This window comes from Uranotaenia lowii, chromosome 1 (assembly GCF_029784155.1).
Source record: "Uranotaenia lowii strain MFRU-FL chromosome 1, ASM2978415v1, whole genome shotgun sequence".
In the NCBI taxonomy this organism is placed as follows: Eukaryota; Metazoa; Arthropoda; class Insecta; order Diptera; family Culicidae; genus Uranotaenia; species Uranotaenia lowii.
In genome coordinates, this window is record NC_073691.1 from 38,394,139 (window position 1) to 38,416,138 (window position 22,000).

The 22,000-nt window shown below is 28.5% G+C and overlaps 1 protein-coding gene across 2 annotated transcripts in view; it reads right to left on the reverse strand.

The window, feature by feature from the left end:
• LOC129749763 (uncharacterized) overlaps window positions 1-22,000 on the reverse strand; it is a 133,148-nt gene that overhangs the window by 20,758 nt on the left and 90,390 nt on the right. For both annotated transcript variants that reach the window (XM_055744840.1, XM_055744847.1), the window contains one exon: window positions 20,564-20,603. The gene's annotated coding sequence lies outside the window, so the exon portion shown is untranslated. The remainder of the gene's footprint in view (window positions 1-20,563; window positions 20,604-22,000) is intronic.

Here is a 22,000-nt window from a genome sequence, read left to right on the forward strand (position 1 = left end):
ATATTTTTGGCCTTCGATTTGTGAAAAAAAGGTTATTTGGGGCATGGCCGTAAGATGATCGGTTTCATGGTGGTTTTGGTTTCTTTTTTTTTTTTCATTAAAACACAAAAGGGTTAACTTTGAGGTTTGTCAAAAAAAAAGACTGACTTTTTATTTCTTGAACGAAAAGTCATCCAATCTGAATTGATACAAAAGTTATTTAAAGAAGTAGGTTTCTGCTAGAGGAGCTGTTCAAAATCGAAATGCAATTTAGATTGATAACTTTTGCGGACATGAAAATATGAAAACAAAAAATAGTAATAAAGGCGACAAAATTTGGCAACGAAACGCATCAATGGAGATCGGAGTCAATTTCCTGTTTTTTTTCTGCACCCATCTTTGAGACATTTTCTTCAAAAGCGTCTCATCGTGGGCGGATGAATGAATAAATGGCTTGGATGGGTGTGACGAGTTTGACTATGACTTGTAGATTTTGTCCTCCGTTCGAGCTGTCTGTCAATGGGGTTTTTCAACTCCCTTCATTACATATTTCTTTCGATTTGCTTCGACTTTCTTAGGAGACCCCGTCGATTGATGATGGATCGCTGATCCAAAGCGTGCAGAAATTTGAATCAGATGAGTTGTTCGAAATGAGTTTTTGTCCTCACTAAGGTTGCCAGAATTTTCGCCGAATTTCGGGGCAAGACAAATCCGGGCATTTTTATCTAAAACTCTGGCAAAATCCGGACATTTGAATTCGAAATTTTAAACAAAAAATCCGGACAATATCTGAGCAAATTTGGTATAACCCAAGAACTACTTAACGAAAATCATGAAAAAAAAACTTGGAAACATTTTTTTTTATCAAAACTTATCAGCAGATTTTAAATTACATTTAAAGCATCCATTCAAAATTCAAAATTCAAAATTCAAAATTCAAAATTCAAAATTCAAAATTCAAAATTCAAAATTCAAAATTCAAAATTCAAAATTCAAAATTCAAAATTCAAAATTCAAAATTCAAAATTCAAAATTCAAAATTCAAAATTCAAAATTCAAAATTCAAAATTCAAAATTCAAAATTCAAAATTCAAAATTCAAAATTCAAAATTCAAAATTCAAAATTCAAAATTCAAAATTCAAAATTCAAAATTCAAAATTCAAAATTCAAAATTCAAAATTCAAAATTCAAAATTCAAAATTCAAAATTCAAAATTCAAAATTCAAAATTCAAAATTCAAAATTCAAAATTCAAAATTCAAAATTCAAAATTCAAAATTCAAAATTCAAAATTCAAAATTCAAAATTCAAAATTCAAAATTCAAAATTCAAAATTCAAAATTCAAAATTCAAAATTCAAAATTCAAAATTCAAAATTCAAAATTCAAAATTCAAAATTCAAAATTCAAAATTCAAAATTCAAAATTCAAAATTCAAAATTCAAAATTCAAAATTCAAAATTCAAAATTCAAAATTCAAAATTCAAAATTCAAAATTCAAAATTCAAAATTCAAAATTCAAAATTCAAAATTCAAAATTCAAAATTCAAAATTCAAAATTCAAAATTCAAAATTCAAAATTCAAAATTCAAAATTCAAAATTCAAAATTCAAAATTCAAAATTCAAAATTCAAAATTCATATCGAAAACGCGATTGAATTCCGAAAAAATCATGATAACATTATATTAATTAGTGCTCATACTTGTTCTGCTTCGTTTTCTGCAGAGCGTTTTTGAAGAGGAAACTAACGAGTCGTTTATTAAAACCGGCAATAATTAAGTAACTTTTTTTACGGCATTGCCAAGCCTCAGTACAGTGCTGCTAAGTATAACTCACACATTATGCAAAAAAAAATCCAATAACAGATTGCAAATATAGAACGTGAATGCACTCTCTCTCAGGTCGTCAGTTACGGTTCTGATTCCGTCTAGAAATAAACAGGACATTATTGCATGAGCCAACAATTTGTGACGTCGTTAGATTGAACTGGAAAAACTTTCTCGAGTGGATTCTGATTGTTCATAATTAAAAATGCTCTCATGGTACTTCTTTCAATGAATTTATGCCAGCATGAACACATATCATTCTTACAATCAAAATTTAAATTTTTCTTCAAAAGACATTAAGATGAAAAGAAAAAACAGCTTAGGATTTTCTAGCAGAGAAAAGTTCAACCAAAAACTAAAAACCTATTCAAGACAACCAGCCATAAAATGAATGCACAATTTTTCGCTTCACTGAACTGTCACAAATGACTCGATGCACAAAGGTTAGATAGGAGATGATTCTTTTTTTTAAAGGATGAACCAAAAAAAAACAAACCAAACTGACAGCAGGAACAAGTCTGACAGTTAAGTTGAAAACAAAAGTCACGACAAATGAAGATACCTAGACGGAATTTAAGCTCGGAATCATGGAAACGGAACAAGTTCGGCGAAACAATCGGAAGGCACTATCCATTTGTCAATGGATGGTTGCTGGTTGAAATTGCAATAAATAAGTTAAGCGAAATGAAGAAGGTGCTGATCTTGGCAGTGACTACGTTTTTTTGGTTTTTGGAAGGCGAAGGCAAAGACGATCAATGAACTTCAAATTTGTTATTTTTTAATTACTTGTGAACCGATGAAAAACTCGTAATCTTCTGGAGAACGTTGAACTCTGTCTCTTCTCATCTTCAAATTTTATCTGATAAAAAAAACAAATTCAAATGTAAAAATTCAAATGGAAAAGTGTCGTACTTTTAAATAAATAAAATTTTCAATTGTATTTACATGTATTACTTTTAAGAACTAAGTAATTTTTGATAATTTTTTCAGTGGACTGAGGTAAATGGAGAATCATCGTCAATGATCAAACAAATTTTGCAGCCAATGATTGAATTTGTGGTAATTGGATGCAATTTGTTAGAGAGAATTAGAAAGTTTAAGTTAAAATTAGAGAAACCGGTGCTCAGGGAGAGTGAAAATGTGCTAATTTTGCAATTTGTCAAGCAGTTGTTGAATTTTGATCATTACCATTCCAAATGCAAAGAATTCTCTCCACTGCAATCCCTTGGATTTTTTTGGTTCACATTTGCAAATTTCTGATAATTTGATTCATCATTTTTTTCTCTTTCCTTAATTCTTAGTATTCATTAGTAATTTTATATTAACTTTAGAAACTTTTTGAAACTTTTCGAATAGTTTTTCTGGGCTTCTGTAGTTTAAGGTACTTTTTATTGTTATTTTGTTACTTAAATTTTTTCTTGGTACATTCCATTTTTTTCAATAATATTTTCTATTTCCGGTGGTGTTTCTATTTTTCAAAAAAATTTCTGAAGTTTTCTTTACTTTTCGGTTATTGTCTTTAATATAATGAAGGTTGTCGTTTTTAACGATCATCGGTCATATTTTTTAAAATTTCCCTATTTTGTTGTTTTTGAAACGTTTTTGGATAATTTAACTAATTATTACTATCTGTAGGTATTACTGTAACTGTTGGTTATTTTTATGTTTAGTTGAACTTCTGGATTATTTTCATTATTTTAAAGGTTTTTTATTTAACTTTTCTCTAGTTTCTTGTATTTCTTTTGTCAGCGCCATCAATTTTCCGAACGTCTTTGATTTTTTTACAATTTTCTACAGTTTTTGTTTATTTAATAAACTTCTGTAACTTTTTTTTTAATTTTTGTGATAAATTTTCGAAAGTTTCTCAAGTATCCTGTTTTTTTTCCCTATATTTGTAAGAATATCTATTTTTATCAGCAATTTCTGTTATTTTCTAAGACTTTCTCAAAATTTTTGTTTCAAAAAATTACAGAGAGTTGCGAAGAAATACAGGAAATGATTGAAATTTATATAAACATACAAAAGCTTTTGAAAAATTTTAGATAATAACTGAAAATAACAGAAACAATCAATTGCAGAAGATAACTGAAAATTAAAAAAAATACAAGAAAATAACATATAAAGTTTAACGTAACATTCAAGAAAATTCCAAAAAAAATAAGAAAAAAATTGAAAATTGTTGAAAAAAATTCAAAATTCAAAAAAAAAATCATTAAATTAAAGTTTAATACAAAAATTTACAAGAAAATGACATACATTTTCAAATAATATTATTTATCAGCCTTATCGGTGAAAAGTTATGTCCTTTTAAGTAGGGAGATTTCAAGATTATAAAATTTTTATAGAAGTTTTGACGAAATCAAAGATGGTGAAAATGTGCGGGAACTGAATAAAAATGTTGTAAGTTAGGCTAATGCTTCTTAATCAATTCTACCCGCTCATTTTCACTATCTTTCATTTCTTCTAACCTTCTTTCCGTTTAAAAAAATTTCATAATCTTAAGATGTCCCTACTAAAAAGGACAAAACTTTTCACCGATATGGGCCATAAATAATGTTATTTAAAAATCAATGTTATTTTCTGTAATTTTTGTAATTTTATGTATTCCATTCCAGTTTACTGTATTTTTTTACGTTCAATTTTGTGTTTTTGTGTGTGATTTTCAAAGAGTTGTTGAGGTTTATTTTGAAATTTTTCTTAATGTTATTTTCGACATTGTCTGTTATTTGCATATGTTTTCTTCAATATTATGTAATCTCCTGTAATAGATTGTAATTTTTATATATTTTTTAATTTTATTCATTTTTCAAAGTTTAAAAAAATTTCAAATTAACTCTTAATTTCAGTTTTTATTTGAAATTTCGTGAATCTTTTGTAGTTCTCTGGGATTTTCAATAATTTTCTATATGTTCCGTAACTTCCTGAAATTTTCTGTAACTTAAGTTCTCTGTTATTTTCTGAAACATTTCGGTTATGTTTTCAAAAATTTTCTTTGTCTTTTTTAGTCCTCAAAAATTTTTTTTTGCAGTCCAACGTAAATTTTCATAATTTTTTTGTAATTTCACGTCACTTTCTGTTATTTTCCGTGAATTTCTAAAGTTTTTTTTGTAAGTTTCGGCAATTATTCTGTTATTTTTTGTAAAATTTTCTGTATTGTGTAGTACACACAGTACAGTGTATATATACGTGTTCAATTTTAACTGTTTGTTGATTTTCTTTTTCAGCGATATAAATTTTTTGAACTTCTATGTTTTTTGCGCAGTTTTCTTAGGTTTTTAATTTTTTTTTTTATTGTAGAGATTTTGCCTTTTGTAATTTCTGATTTATTTTTGAAATTTTCTGAAAGTATTCTGGTTGAATACCTATTATAACCAGCAATTTTTCATAGATTTTCTTGAATATTTTGAAAATTTATGCTATTTTGTGTGATTTTTGTAAATTTTTGTATTAAATTTAAGCTAAATGTAATTTTTTGTAAATTTTCCAAAGTTAATTTTGATTTTTTTTTTTCATTATTGTCATTGGTGTTCGGGAGTTTATTTTGTTATTTTCTTCAAACTCATTTTTGACATTGTCTGTAATTTCTAGTTTTTTTTATATAGTCTGTTATCTCCTGTAATAAGCTGTCATTTTAGATATTTTTTTCTTAGTATTTTTTAAGTGTTTTTTGTAATTTTTATTAATTTTATGTATTTTTCGGTAAATATTTGGAATTTCATGAAAACTTTTGCTGTTTTCTGTAATTATCGGTAATTTTCCGTAATTTTCTGAAATTTCTTGTAATTTTATGTAGATTTAGTCTTTTATAATGAAAAGTAAAACAGTTTGTTGTTTTGCTGTTGTTTTTTTATGTTTTTTTTTGTAATTTTACGTAGTTTTCTATAGGTTGTGTTTTGGGAAATTTCAAAATTTCCGATAGTTTTTTGTATTTTTTTTGTCAGCACCATACATTTTTTTTTAACTTCTTTGTATTTTATACAGTTTCTTAAGTTTCTGTTCATTCAATTTTCATTCATTTCAATGATTTCATAGCGTTTTGTAATTTTATATTTATTTATGAAACTTTCTGAAAATTTCTGCTTTTTTTCTTCTGAATATCTGCTTGATGACGTATTATAATCAGTAATTTTTCCTAAGATTTTTTAATTTTATGAAAATTTATGTTTTGTCTGAAGTTTCTGTAGTTTTAGTATTAAAATAAGGTTTACTGTATTTTTTTTTTATTTTCTTAATTAAATTTTCATTATTTTCAATGATATCGTGGAGCTTATTTTGTTTATTTCTTCAAAATAATATTGAACATTGTATGTGATTTCTAGTGTTTTCTTTTATATTCTGAAATCTTCTGTAATAATCTGTAATTTTCGGTGTTTTTCTTAAATTTTTTTAAAGTTTTTTGTAATTTTCCATAATTTTCTATAGGGGAGATGAGGGCATAACGAGCACCCAGGGCATAATGAGCACTCCTTATTTCTACATAAGTACGTATTTTCTTAAACAAATTTTCATACGGATTTGTTGCGTACTATCCATAGTATTAATTTTTCACCAAAAAAGAAATATCCTTCTCATCTTTACAGAAATATTAAATAATAACCAGCTTGGTTCTCAAGTGACGAAAATATTATAATTTTTGAGCACCACCAAATAAGCTTTCATGACCTTTAAATCATCTTGATCTGAAATGTACGCACTGCAACATGATCTACGCATTGTTTCTCAATTTTCAACATCATAAAATTTTTGATTTTTCACTTTAATCAATTTTAAAACGCTTTTTTACTTTAATGTGTTCACTAGAGGCGAACAGAGCACTTTCAATGAAGGCATAATGAGCATTTTCTGCCGGGGAATCTAGCAGCGAATTCAACTCGATGAAGTCAACTGAATAATAGAGCTACAGCTTGGCTTGTTTCGTCTGTCGATTTGGCCTATTGGTAAGATGTCGGAGAGGTAATCAGTAGACTCGAGTTCGATTCTTGTTCGAGGGGATTTTTTTTTTGCACATACCATTCATGATTGATTTTTTTTATTGTTACATTAAACGTTAATAACATCAAAGCATCATCCGTCAAACAAAACACCAGAAACAAAATGTATGAGCATGTGTTCATTCTTTGAATTCTACAAACAGACCTAGATTATTTTGTCATTGCTTTGTTTGATGAATCTACGCCTCACCGTTTAGTACAATCATGATCATGAATGATAAATGAAAAAAAAATCACCTCGACCAGGAATCGAACTCGAGCCTACTGATTACCTCTCCGACATCTTACCAATAGGCCAAATCGTCAGACGATACAAGTCAAGCTGTTGCTCTATTACTCAGTTGACTTCATCGAGTCGAATTTGCTTCTAGAGTTCCCGGCAGAAAATGCTCATTATGCCTTCATTAATGGTGCTCATACTGCCTCGGGGGGTTTCTCATTATGCCTCTACAGTGACTGGTTTTCAGCATTCGACAAAAAATTTTAAAATGCATTTTTAAACGTTTTTATCTACTTTTTCAAGTTTCATCCAATTAGGCAAAAGACTATTTGAGTGTCTGAACACGAAACAATGATGCAATTCACATATTACAGCTGTTCTCTATGGTTAAATAAGCATTTTCCTTAAGGTGGCCATTATGCCCCCATCTCCCCTAGTTATAAGTTATTATCTGAAATTTCGATAAATGTTTGCAATTTTTTGTTATTTTCCATTTGTTCCAGTAATTTTTCAAAGCTTTCTATAATGTTTTCTATAATATATTCTTAAATTTTCTATGATTTTAATTGGAATTTTCTGAAGTTATTTGCAGTTTATTAATAATTTCTTCATTTTCCGTTATAATTTCGTAACTTTCTGTTATAGTTCGTAATTTATTAAGTTTTTTTTTGTTATTTTATTTAGTCTTTCTGTTATTTTTTTTTTTAATTTTCTTTGAATTTATCGAAATTTTATAATTTTTTGGTGATTTTCTGATATTGGCGACGATAAAAAATTATATAAAGTTTTATATTAAGTTTTTATATAAAGTAAAGTGAAAAAATATTGAAAATTTCATAAAAGTGAAAATAAATTCAACAAAAAAAATTTTTAAAAAATTAAAATAAAAAAAGTCAATATGACGAAAAAACAAACTTTATTATAAAAAACAAACAAATGCTGAATGCATTAAAAAACCGCGAAAAAAAAAATTAAAAATTGACTAAAAAAGATTAAATTTTGAATTGAAAATAATGTAAACGGTATTTATTATTTTAAACTTTGTAGTAATAAGTGGAAAAAAACCCTTCGATTTTGGAAACACGAAAATTTCGGGTGTCTTACCAAATATGAGCGGAGTTTTTATTGTAGTTTCCTTTTTTTTAGGTTATAAGTGTCAATTACCGAAATTTCTTTGTAATTTTTGTCATTTTTTTTTGGTTTTGTCATTTTTGTAATTTTTGTAATTTTTGTACTTCTTGTAATTTTTTTGATTTTTATAATTTTTGTTATTTTCAAAATTTTGTAACTTTTGTGATTTATGTAATTTTTGTAATTTTTGTAATTTATGTAATTTTTGTAATTTTTGTAATTTTTGTAATTTTTGTCTTTTCTATTATTTTTGTCGTTTTTGTTATTTTTGTAATTTTTGTAATTTTTGTAATTTTGGTAATTTTTGTAATTTTTGTTATTTTTGAATTTTTGAAATTTTTGTAATGTTTGCAATTTTTGTAATTTTTGAAAATTTTGTAATTTTTGTAATATTTGTATTTTTTTTTGTCATTTTTGGTATTTTGACAATCATGCATTTCTTCAACCTTCTGTCCTTCTAGACAAATTTCAAAATCTTGAGATTAAATTTTTGGGGATTGAATGGCTTCGTCAGTCAATTGTGGGAAATAAAAACGAGTGATTTTTATTATTGTCCAAACGTTTCGGCCATTTATTGTGGCCTTCTGCAGTGGGTAATAATTGTCGGGTTAGTTTTTCGTCTAATTTTTGTTGTGATTAAATATTGTAGTGTGAATTTTATCTGTGGAAGTGCGTCGAAAATTGAACTGCAACGCTTCACCATTAGATAAACTTGAGATTAAAGATGTCCCTTTTCACCAATAGGGCCGATAAATTAAGTTATTTGAAAATTTATGTCAATTTTTGTATTTTTGTAAATTTTGGTTTCTAACTTTAGATCACTTTTTTTTCATTTTTCAAAGTTAAATTATGTGTTTTTTAATGATTTTTAATGATTTTTTAAGTATTTTTGTGACTTTCTTTAATGTTATTTTCATTTCAATTTATCTGTTATTTTTTAGTATTTTCTTTAATATTCTGTTATCTCCTGTAATAAATTGCAATTTTTTATATATTTTTTATTTTCTTGTTTTTCATACTTAAAAAAATCAAAAATGTTTTTTTCAGTTTTTACTTAAAATTTCGTGAGAACTTCAATGGATTTGTGTTATTTTAAACTATTTTCTGTATTTTCCGTGAAATTCTGTAACTTAAGTTTTCTGTACTTTTCTGAAACTTTTCTATAATATTTTCTTGAATTTTCTATGGATTTCTTGAGTTTTCAGATTTTTTTTTTCAATTTACTGTATTTTTTATGATTTTTTTTTTGTTTTTTCACGTATATTTCTATTATTTTTCGAAAATTTCTTAAGTTCTCTTTTGTAATTGTTTTCAATTTTTCTGTTATTTTTTTTATAAAATTCTCTTATTGTGTGTATTTATCTGTTTTATTTTAACTGTTTGTTTTTTTCATATTTTGATGTTCCTTTCAATGTTTTTATTTTGTTATTTTATGTAGATTTCTACAGGTGAATTTTTGAGAAATTTTGAAGTTTTCTATAGATTCTTGTATATTCTTTGTCAACGCGATAATTTTTTTAATTTTTTTTTTATAAAATTGTTAACAGTTTGAGTAAACTTAATACTTTTTTTATTCCGGTGATTTCTTGTATCTTTTTCGAATTTTTGATAAATCTGTTTTTATCCAAAGAATATCTGTTAAAATATCTTTTTTAATCAGCAACTTTTTTAAATATTTTGTTTAGAACATTGAATTTGTATCTTCTCATCTTCAACTCTGCAAAAAAATGTCTTATGTATATTGAATTCATGCTTTAAAAGTGTCATTGTTTCAAATACATCGACTTTTCAATTATACTAGTGACGTGTATCACCTTTTTAGATTTTGGGTATTTTTAACAATTTTCAAGCTGCTCATTGGTATAGTTTTTGCTTGTTAGAATTATCGTCATTTTTTTAAATCTTACTATTTGTCAGTAATTTCAAGAAACTTCATGAAACTTTTTGTAAAGCTTTTCAGATTTTTTGTAGTGTCAGCTTTTTTTATTGTTATGTATTCTTGTTTTTTCCCATTTTTTGAAACAATTTTTTAATGCGGTGATGTTTCAATTTTACAACAAATTTTCTGAAGTTTTCTGGACTTTTCTGTAATTGTTTTTAATATAATGTAGACTTATGGGATATTTATCGTTTAGTACAATTTTTGAATTTCAGTGATATTTTTGAAAAATTTCTATTTTTTTTGTTTTTTAAATGTCTTTAATAATTTTACTATTCAGCAAATATTTTGAAAATAAAAGTTTAAGCTCAATGATTAACTTTCTTGAAGACTACGAACAATTTTGACATTGAGAAAAAAGTTATTGAAGTTTTTTAGAAGTTTACAAAGCTTATACAATTTCAATTGAAAATAAAAACTAACTGGAATTACAGAGCTAACTAAACGCATCGCTGCTCACAAATTATGCATGTGTCAATCTAGCTGTGTTTGTCTTTCGAGTCGTTTGATTAAGCAGCGCTAATTTGTTGATGTGTTTTTGTACACACTTCGTTTAGTTGTGTTTCATTTGCAATCAACATCAATGGAAACAGCACCAGCGGCAGTGGGTTAAAAAAAACGAAATAACCTCAACTTGATTAACATGAATGTGGATTTTTTTTTCCAGCGCGAACCGAACTCAACCGAACTAGAAAGATACAGGTGTTCGAAAACAGCTAATTTTTCTTAGTTTTTTCAATCTAACTTGTTTCAGTCTGAATATTTTTATTAAGTGTGTTCCACAAAACTATTCGATTTCAAGTGACTCAAAACTCTTTCAAACATATCTTGCTCGAATAAGCTCGGCCTAAAAAGATATCGTTAAAATACTGAAAATTTTGATAAAAAAATATTCTTTTATTTTGAACTCTTCTAACTTTTTTGGGTTAGCTTCTACGATGTTAACGTTTTTAACAAAATTGCTACATTTTTCACAATCTAAAAACTTGCCAAAGACATAAGTGCTCTAAAATGAAAAATACAAAAAATAATTTTTCTATCTCACTGCTAGGTGATTTAATCATTTTTATCAAAAGCTCATTTTAAAGTGCTTTGAATGTAGGTAAAATGTCCCGAAGACACTATGGGTCTAAAATGCTCCGTTTTGGCGTAAACAATTTTGATCACCTTTTAACATCGTTTTCCCCTGTGTGCAGCGGTTTGAAGTTTTTATGTTGAGAGTAAACTTGACACTTTCCCCTGAAAATTATTTACATATTTAGGTGCCAGTCAAACAAGTACAAATGATTTGCAAAGGGAAAAAGCTTACTTACTAGAGAGTTCAGTTTAGGAAAAGAACTTTTTTTAAACATTTTGAAAAAAAAAATAAAGTTACCATATTGTTAATGGCAAAATTCCATTTTCAAAGAAAATTAGCCACCAAAATAAACCTAATATAAATTGAATTGTGATAGTTCTGAACCCATCAAAGTATAGGATTGAAACCTCTCATAGAAAAGATCCTGAGGGCTTCCTGCCGATCGTGAGTTGGTCATTGACTGTTTTGCTACAATTTCGTTCATAAGCTTTTATTTTCCACCGATGGGTACCAATTAAGCCATTGGATGTTATTGTGGAAAAACTTTATAGTGAAAGTATTTTGATTTTGTTTGAGGAAGAAAATGAACTAGTTTATTAGTCGGACGCTTCTCGGAGCTTCGCCGACTTCAGACGATATTTGCCTTTTTTTATTCAGAAATAAATTTGAAAACAAAATCAATCTATTGAAATTCGTCATCCGAAGCCACAAAACCGTTCGGTTCGCGTAATTGAATGAAACCTGCGATTTGGTTTGGGGCCATGCGCGATTGATCAATTCCGCCCGATTCGATCCAGCTCTAATCCACAAGAAACACAACAGAAACATGAGAAAAAAACCCTCCGGTCCGAGCCATGAAGGCTAATTTTTTTCGGTGTGTCTATCAATCAGCTGTAAACAAATACACGTGTCAGTTTCAGACTGCGGTTTTGAGGAAATGACACCGAAATCGACAACGCCCTGAAGTAATTAGGGTAAGAGATATTATTTGCCATCTAAAAATGGAAATTCATATTAATGAAAAATAAATTTTCCTGATTCAGAATGTAATATTAAAAACACTGTTATGGAGATATAGTTTAAGCTCATTTCCTACAATTTTCAAAATTTGAAAAAAAAAACAAATATGACACAAAAATAAGCCCTTTTACCCTTCAATTGGATGTCCAAAATGTTTGAATTGAACGGTTTTAGTTCGATTATGCAACCGATTCGATGAAAAGCGATCCAATTATTTGTGTGTTAGATTTAGAGACGGGCTGCCGCCAGCATTTTTTCCACCCCGGTCCATGACAATCGCCGAATTAATCGCCTTGTGGAATTTTCGGATCAGGGCGCATTCGATTCGGGCATCGGGCTTTTCCATGGTTTGAGTAAGGTACACATCGGAAAAAAAATACAGACCCCTAATGTTTCAGGCAATGGTTCATTGGTTTTTCATTACTTTGGCACAAGTTTATTAAGGCAAACTATTTATAAGCTCCGGTTGAAGGATCATTGAGTTGATGAAGTCGTTTGAATTTTATGATTTGAATCAAATGGTTTTCCCTTGTAATAAAAATTCTGGTAAGAAATTAATGCATTTTCTGGTTTCTTTTCCCGTTATAAGAAAAAAAGCTTAACTTAATTTTTTGAATTTTGGAAGATTTGGAAGATTTGAAGATTTGGAAGGATCTTAAATCAATATTTGAGATTTGGAATGTAGGACTTGAGAGATTGAAAAGATTTTGATTTTTGAAATTATTTAAAAATAACTTCAAGAAATTTCGGACATTTTATATATTGGAATAACAAAAATGACAAAACGACAAAAATTACAAAAATGACAAAAATGACAAAAATGACAAAAATGACAAAAATGACAAAAATGACAAAAATGACAAAAATGACAAAAATGACAAAAATGACAAAAATGACAAAAATGACAAAAATGACAAAAATGACAAAAATGACAAAAATGACAAAAATGACAAAAATGACAAAAATGACAAAAATGACAAAAATGACAAAAATGACAAAAATGACAAAAATGACAAAAATGACAAAAATGACAAAAATGACAAAAATGACAAAAATGACAAAAATGACAAAAATGACAAAAATGACAAAAATGACAAAAATGACAAAAATGACAAAAATGACAAAAATGACAAAAATGACAAAAATGACAAAAATGACAAAAATGACAAAAATGACAAAAATGACAAAAATGACAAAAATGACAAAAATGACAAAAATGACAAAAATGACAAAAATGACAAAAATGACAAAAATGACAAAAATGACAAAAATGACAAAAATGACAAAAATGACAAAAATGACAAAAATGACAAAAATGACAAAAATGACAAAAATGACAAAAATGACAAAAATGACAAAAATGACAAAAATGACAAAAATGACAAAAATTACAAAAATGACAAAAATGACAAAAATGACAAAAATGACAAAAATGACAAAAATGACAAAAATGACAAAAATGAAAAAAAATTACAAAAATGACAAAAATTACAAAAATGACAAAAATGACAAAAATGACAAAAATGATGAAAATGTCAAAAACGACAAATATGACAAAAATGATTGGTTTTTTTTGTAATTTTTGCTTTTTTTTTGTTTTTTCAATTTTTTTGGTTTGTATTTTTTATTCAATTTTATGAGATTTCCATCTTTTTTTATCACTTTTGAGTACTTCATATATTTAAAATAAATATTTTTGTTGTTGCATTTTTCACCACTTAAGAACGTGAAAACGTAGATATGTATGGTTTTTATGAAAATTTTATTGATCCTGTTAAACACTATAAGGTAATGGCGTTCCAAAAACCGTTTAATTTTTGCACATATGCCAAAATCAGATATTGCCAAAATCGAATGTTGCCAAAAACGAACGGTGTCTGTAATTTAAATATTACAGAAAAATTACAAAACATACGGAAAATATTAAATATTTCAACAAAATCAAACAAAGTTTCAAAAAATTTCAGAACAAAATAACAAAAAAATTACAGAAAACTACAAAAAACTTAAGCTATTGACGGAAAATAACAAAAAGTAGTTTGTTAATAAATTGAAAAAAAAAATTCAAGAAAATTAAAGAGAATTTCAAAAAATACTATAGAAAACTTAAGCTTCAGAAAATTACTGAAAGTTGCGGAAAATTACAAAAAAGTAAAATATAATAATCCAAGACAATTGCAAAAATTTTCATGAAATTCCAGAAAAGTACTGAAAACCACAGACAATAAGGAAAAATTATAAAAAAAACGAATTTTTTTAAGAAAATTATTAAAAATACCGAAAAATTGCAGTTTATCAAAAAATATAAAAGAAAACACTAGAAATAACGTTCAATGTCGAAAATAACTTCAAAGAAAATAACGAAATAACTCCCTAAAATCATTGAAAAATTATGAAAAAAAAACACAAAGTTAACTTTAAAAATGAAAAAAAAATTTATCTAGAACTGTAGATAGTTATATCGAAAATATAAAAAAATATTGCGCAGACAAAGAAAATTTCAAAATTTCCCAAAATACAACCTGTAGAAAACTACGTTAAATAACAAAAAAAATTTTAAAAAATAACAGCAAAACATACAAACAACAAATAGTTACAATAAACAGATGAATATAAACAGTTCTAGACCGGTGAAAAAAAAAAAACGATTTTAGCTCCCATATGTTTTTTCAATGCCTTTTAAATTACCAAGCATCAGTGTAAAATTTGAGATAATTTGGTTGATTCCTGAGTTAGCGCAATAGCGTTTCAATTTTGTATGGAAATTTTGATGGAAGAAAAAAAATCTGCATACCAAAAAATCCAAATTGATTGCCTTTGATTTTTGGTTTTGACTATTCTTAAGCTTCATTTTTTGCTAACATGACAAGCTGCTAAACATTTCATGAAAACAATGATAACCATTTCAAAATGAAAAATCAGAATCCATTAAAAAAAATTAAAAATGGTAGACTTTGCTTGCTAGAGCTTTTAATAATTTCGTGAAATGTTTTTGCAATAAATCAATAAGTTCAAAAGATATGCAAAGCAATGTTTTATTCTCGTCCAACGGTTTCACAGCTTTCAAATAAGTAGTCAAACACGCAAAAATTGAAAGAAAAATTTGAAAACAAACTTTTTTTTTGTAAAATTGAATATCTTTTCTGGGATACAAGTTAGATTGGTGCTTTGTTCGCATGAAATGTACTGCAAGCATCAAGAAATATTTTTTCATCTAAAGGTATATTTTTTTGAATTTTCAGAACATCTCTGGCGATTTTTGAATGACAAAAATTTGTTTTCCCATACAAATTTCCATACAAAATTAAAACTCGTTGCGCTAATTTAGGACTGGATGGATCGCTTCCAAATTTTTTTTTGTTATTTCTGGCAGCAGAAACGAACAAAAATAGTTATGGGAGGAGTAATAATTAAGAAATTGAAAATTTCTATACAAAGCTTGAAGCGGTCTGCAGTACACACAATACAGGAAATTTTATTAAAAACAAAAAAATGTCAGAAAATCAAAAAAAAAAATAAAGAAATTTTTGGAAAACAACAGAAAATTACGGAAAAATACAAAAAATATAGAAAATTAAAGTTAATTGCGTTTTTTTATTTTCAACTTAATTAGTGTATAAATGGAGAATATAAGTCCATTGTTCAATAAAATAAAATAGAGGATAAGAATTTTTGGTGTATCTATTTGATCTATCATCTCTAGTTTTGGTGATTCGGCGTTTGGTTGTTTTATAATTTATTAGTTTTGGGTGAAATCGATCTTTAAAAAAAATAAATTAAAAATCTTCATTAACTTTTTTTCAGATGTTAAAATTACTCGCGGTCTTCGATTACGTTGATCATCGAGTTAAAATCTTTATTTTCAAAATATGTGTTATATTCTACAGTTTTGCCAAAAAAAGTGCACAAATTTAGGCCGGAACAAATTTAAAATCCTTCTTTTATCACATGGAGTTGAAACATTGCAAGGGAGGGGCGTTAATAAAAAAAAATCCAAAATTTCAATAAATTAAAAAAAAAATTAACAAAAGCCTGCATGCAATGAACTTGCAACAAGTTTGCAAGTCAGTTGCTTCCTCACTCGATGTCCGTGGAGTTCGAGCCTAAGAGTAAATATCGATCACAGTTGACTGACCGCCAATTGCATCGTTGATATTAATCGCGAATGACATGAAGATATTAAAACAACTTTAATTGAAACATAAAAACTTGCAAATAACCTACATAGCACAACATCGAAAAATCGAATTATTATTGATCGGAAATTTAGAAAAAAATCGAATACAAAAGGTGTTACAATTCCCATTCTCTACAGCTTGACTTTCTCTCTTAAATTTATTTATGTCCCCCTTCTGGATTTTCGGAAAAAAAAATTTTCGAAAATAAGAGCTGATAGAAAATTTTTTTTGAATATTTGAAACAGCGCCCCAAAATAAATCAAAATTGGCTCTTATATTCTTTGCACCACAGAAAAGTGTGAATGTTGTTGCCTCATGTAATTTGTTCAGTAATGGCTCAACATAATATTTACATCAGTATGAAACTTAAAATCAAATAATGTACAGGGTTGCTAGCGGTTTTTCGTTTTGAAATTCCAAAGTTTTTCCCGGTTTTTTCCCGGCTATAAATGATAATTTTTCCGATATTTGTTTATTGTAAAATCAAGACGAAAAAAAAATTTAATGTAAAGGGTCAAATTTCTTACAGTTGTATCCCAAAACTTATTAACTCGTAAGAAATTATAACAGATACTTCGACGTCTTTCAACACGTAGTCTTTTCGTATCAAATTGAAAGGTTTTCATGATTTTTTTAAACGAATCTAACGAAGTTGGCATCTATTCATTGTTTTGCTCCATAATTTCAACAATTTTGCAAAACAAGTCCGGAATTGATCTTAAAACTATAATGTACAGACCCCGTTTTATTTTGACAACACGCCCGTACTTTTTGTGTTACCAAAATCGAATGTTGCTAAAATCGAAAAAAAAATTTCCTCAACTTTTTTTTTCAGTTTTTTTTACAAAATAGTTGATATTAGGTATAATCGTTATTTCTAGTCCATACTCGACTATGTAGTCATTTTTTTTTCATCATGTTTTAGAGACATTTTGCATTTTTCTTGTTTTGTTTAAAATGTTTGTTTTCATTTGTCATATTTGCTGTTTTGTAATTCTTCATCATTTTTTAGTTATTTTTTTGTCATTTTTAGTCTTTTCATTGAATATGTTTTTTTTTACTTTTGAATTTTTCATCATTTGGGGTTTTTGAATACTTTATAAAATTTTTAAAAAACTTTTGTTTTTATTGTTCAGAACACAAAAACTTATTTATGGTGTTTGTCTCAATTAAATTGGTCCTGTTATAACGAAAACTAAAAGGTAATGTCGTTTCTAAAACACATATACCAAAATCGGATGTTGCCAAAATCGAATGTTGCCAAAACCAACCGGGTCTGTAGTACTTTTAAGCCACTATCAAATTTCTAGAATTGTAGACAAATTTCTATATTGGGAATTTGTCTAACAACACTTAAATCATCAGATTACAGTAAAATATTTAGTTATTTTCTGAATTCAGTTATACATTTTTGTACTAATCCAAAGACATGTTTTAGAAAAAAATGTTTTTTGTATGTATGTATGGTTCCCCCATCGGTAGCAAGGTCCAGCCTATGTCTGTGTGGCTTTGCCTTCGAATTGCTTCTCGGGCTTCTCCGCTTGCTTCAATGTTTCAATGTAAGATATTGTTTTGTATCAGGGTAGGGTACCTGATATTTTGACAGAAGCTTGTTTTTGACACAATTTTTACACGTTACTAATGTACGAAAATAAGCGTTTATGAGATAAATCTATATCGAGACTGTCAAAAACTACTCTTAAATTGAGAAATTATTTAAAAGTATCTTTACGATTCCGTAAATTTCAATTTCAAAAGTGACAATTTTCCCGGTGAGGTGCCGAAATTCCCGATTTTATCCCGGTTTACCGGTGACGCGATGAAATTCCAAAGTTTTTCCCGGTTTTCCCGGTTCGCTAGCAACCCTGGATGTAGATTTATCTGAATTTTTCAGTCATGAAGCTCTAATTGCAATATGGAATAAATGAAATCAATGTTAATGATATTTTTTTTTTTAATATGGATCCATAAGCGTAAGCCCTTAAAGTTTCAGTTAAAACTAGTTTCATTGCAATTTTTATCTGAGCAGACTTAATAGAATAAAATTTGTTTTACTTAATAAACTTTTTAAGTACCTATGTATTTTATTTTTGAATAAGTGAAAAAAGATATAAATTTATAATCAAAGGTTTTATAATTAAAGGCTGAGAATAGAAATTCAAACAACGAGCACAAATAAAATCAAATAGAGATTCGTTTTTCAGTAATTGAATGATCTATTCTACAGTATGAACAAATGTTATTTCAAAAGAAAAGTAAGAATAGGAGTTCTAATTGAAATCAACTGAACGTAAATTAAAATTATTACCCTCATTATTAACTTCCCTACATCTCAATAGCTGAATTTTGCTGTTATTACATTAAAAACCGAATGTATACATCTCTTTTTCTTGCTTCCGTCTGACTCTGGCACTTACAAAAATAACTCAAATATAAAATGTTAGAAATTTAACAGTTAAATAATAATTACAAGCATTATACTTAAAGTTTTTCAAAAATACTATTTTTCCCATTTTTATACGAATTTATAGCATAAGGTTTATTCTACCTCGTAGTCAATTCGTAGATTGGCTACGAGGTAGGATTTAATTGTAGATTGGCTACGAGGTACTATCTAATTCAAGAAAGGTATTGGTGAGTTTCTCGGAAATATCTTAGTTCCAAAGCGCGAAAGTACTTAGTGAATCGATTTCAAAAACACTTACATTATATAGGTACCAGAATCGACATTAGGCAACATTCACTTATGGAGATGGCAGAAAAATTCCCCCTTCGCTTGCCTGTAATAGGGAAGCTAATTGTTCCAAACTGAATTGAATCGAATCCCAGGTGTAAGCAATCAATCAATCAACAGTCACCACCGAGAGATCACCACCACAATTGAATGAATGGGAAATTAAAAAATTGCTACACCCAATTAAACGACTCGATTGCCAAGCTGTTAACCCTTTAAGGACCGTTTGCAATGTATTGTTTTTTTTTTTTTTAATTAGAAAAAATACAGATAATAAAGGTGTACATTGTGAAACAAGGAAAATGGGAGAAAGATAGGTGTTTTCTTCCTCAAACAAACACTGATAAAGTCAAGTGTGACTAAGCGTCCAATTTGGAAGATAAACCCAAGCCGGGTGACTCATTCACTGACTGAATATGTTATCTCATCTGGTAACTCCAGTCAGTCAGTCGGATCTCATTCAGATTGTCCGATTTCATCGCCGTTTTCGTTCCTTCTACAATTTTTTTTTAAGAGGGCCAGAGGAAAGAGGGAAATAATTTTTGTTAATCACCCTAGTCTTAGTCACTCGACTCCGACTTGACTCGACTCAACTCTAGTAGATGAATCCGATTGTTGTTTGTTAGGCTTGTAAGACCGCAAAAGTTGACACCCTGTTGTTAATATTTGTCTGGTTTGTTGGTTCAGTTGCGGTTTTCATATGATTTTTTTTTAGTTTCTACTGTTTCAGGTAGGTACCTTTAAATTTTTGCCGGTACCTTACGGGCAGGTGTCATTTGGGACACAATTTAGTGCCATCGTCGTCGTCGAGATTATGTAAAGTGTGAATGGAGGGCCCCAACTGATGAAGTTACTGCGGAACGTCGGCAGCAACGTACAGAAAGAAAAAAAAAATGGATAAAGATCGTGACTGAATTAGTGCATCTGCTGTTGCGTTTTTTTTCTTTGCTGTTTTTTTGTGTTAATGGAACAAATGGGTTACGAAATTTGCTAATGCCAAGAAAGTGGAATATACTACGGGTTGAGTGATCACCTAGATAGGGTCTATAAAGCTTGGGAGCGAAATGTAGGCGAAATGAATCGAGATTTAAACAGTCATCATTTGCATAATAAAATTTATTTTTCTTGTCATAAAAAATATTGCAGTTATTCAGGATGACAAACCTCTCCGATTTCGAATCTCTCATGAAAAAATGTCTGTCATTGAACTGAGATTAAAAGGTGATTCAGATAAAAAAGAAAAATTAAAAAAAATAAGAGATCCAATCTAACTCACCATAAGGTTAAAAATATAAAGGTTTTTTCAGTTGTAAAACATTCAAAGACAATTTCAAGGTGAAGAAAAGATTGTGAAACTCACAAAGACATCGATTTCGATACAACGTATTGACTAAAAACATGACCAATTTAAAATCTAATGTTATAAAAGCCTTCATTTTTAATTAAGAGTGCTTCATATCTACTTACCAATTGCTTTGAGGAGTCCGATTGATGTTTGTTTTACTCTCTGTAAGAAAAAAAAAAGCAAAAAAAGAAACAGCTGTTAGAAACTTATTAAAATGAGAAAAATTTGATTGACTCTTAAAAATCAAATCCAAGATCAAAAACCAAAAGTCGGCTAATTTTTCATCGCGACCTTAAGCGGAAAGTAAACCTTCAAGTCTTAATGGCAAATCAACTTGACTTCACAGAAATCCGTCAGCGCAAATGTTTAACTTTCTCGGCTCAAGCTTATTCGGCGAACGCAAGGTGGTGGGTAAATTTCATCAGAATTCGATCATCATCAACAGCTTTGCTATAATTGGCGCCACTATGCACTAAGCGATCAATTGGATCGAGACACCTGGGCAATGGCGAAAGAGCCAAGATCAATTTGGTGAAACAGTGCGGGTTCATTAATTGGTGGAAACCTTCGCGCGCTGTCATTAGTTCTTCCAATGGAAATTGGAAAACCTTCCTAGCTCATTTATTTCGTAGGACATTAGACGAAAGCGCTAGAAACCGATGGCTTTGAAAGAATCTTCAGCTTGAAAGGAAAGCTGTTAAAATTTAAGCTTCATTGTTGCTTAAAGTTGTTGGATATTAAAAAAGGATTCTGAATCATTTGCTAGGAATTTTTATGTAGTTATATGTATTCTTCAATTTTAGTATTTTGAATAAGATTTAGGATCAAATTATATAGACATACTTTTGAAATTATTGACTATCAAATTTTAAACCCAGAATGGGCGACAGGGTGGACAAAAAAATCACGAAACAAAAATCTTGATTCTGAATTTAATCCCTGACTTGCACAGTGATCTAAAACCTAGAAAAGCTGGAAAAATATTATCCATGAGTCGAGAACTGATTAAGAAAATTAAATGATGTTTGGCATGGGAGGGTATTTGGTTACAAGGATTGTTCCTATGAATATTTGGTACACCTCTCTCCTCCCAGCGGGGAGATAGAAATGTAGAAGGGGAGCAACCTTAAATTTTTTTACATAACTAGAGAGCTAATTAATCTAAAAGAACCAAAGTTGGCATGGAATCCAAAATTGGCTTGAAGGGTTTTTAAGTACTTGAAATGGTTCTATGAAGATTTGCTACCCCTTCCTTCTTCCAGTGGAGAGATAGATAGAGAAAGATCGTTGATAATTTTCAGCATATCTGAAAATCTTATCAAGCAAATGTAACCAAATTTGGCATGGAAAGGTATTTGAAGACGAATAATGTTTCTATGACATTTTGCAGACCATTTATTCTTCCAGTGGGAAAATTTTTAGGAGGGAAGGGTGCTTTCATAAAACTTTTTACATTACTCGAGAACTTATCCAGCTAATAGAACTAAATATGACTATGGAGGGTTTTTGAGTACGAGGAATGTTTCTTTCAATATTTGGTACTTATGCCTTCTATAGAA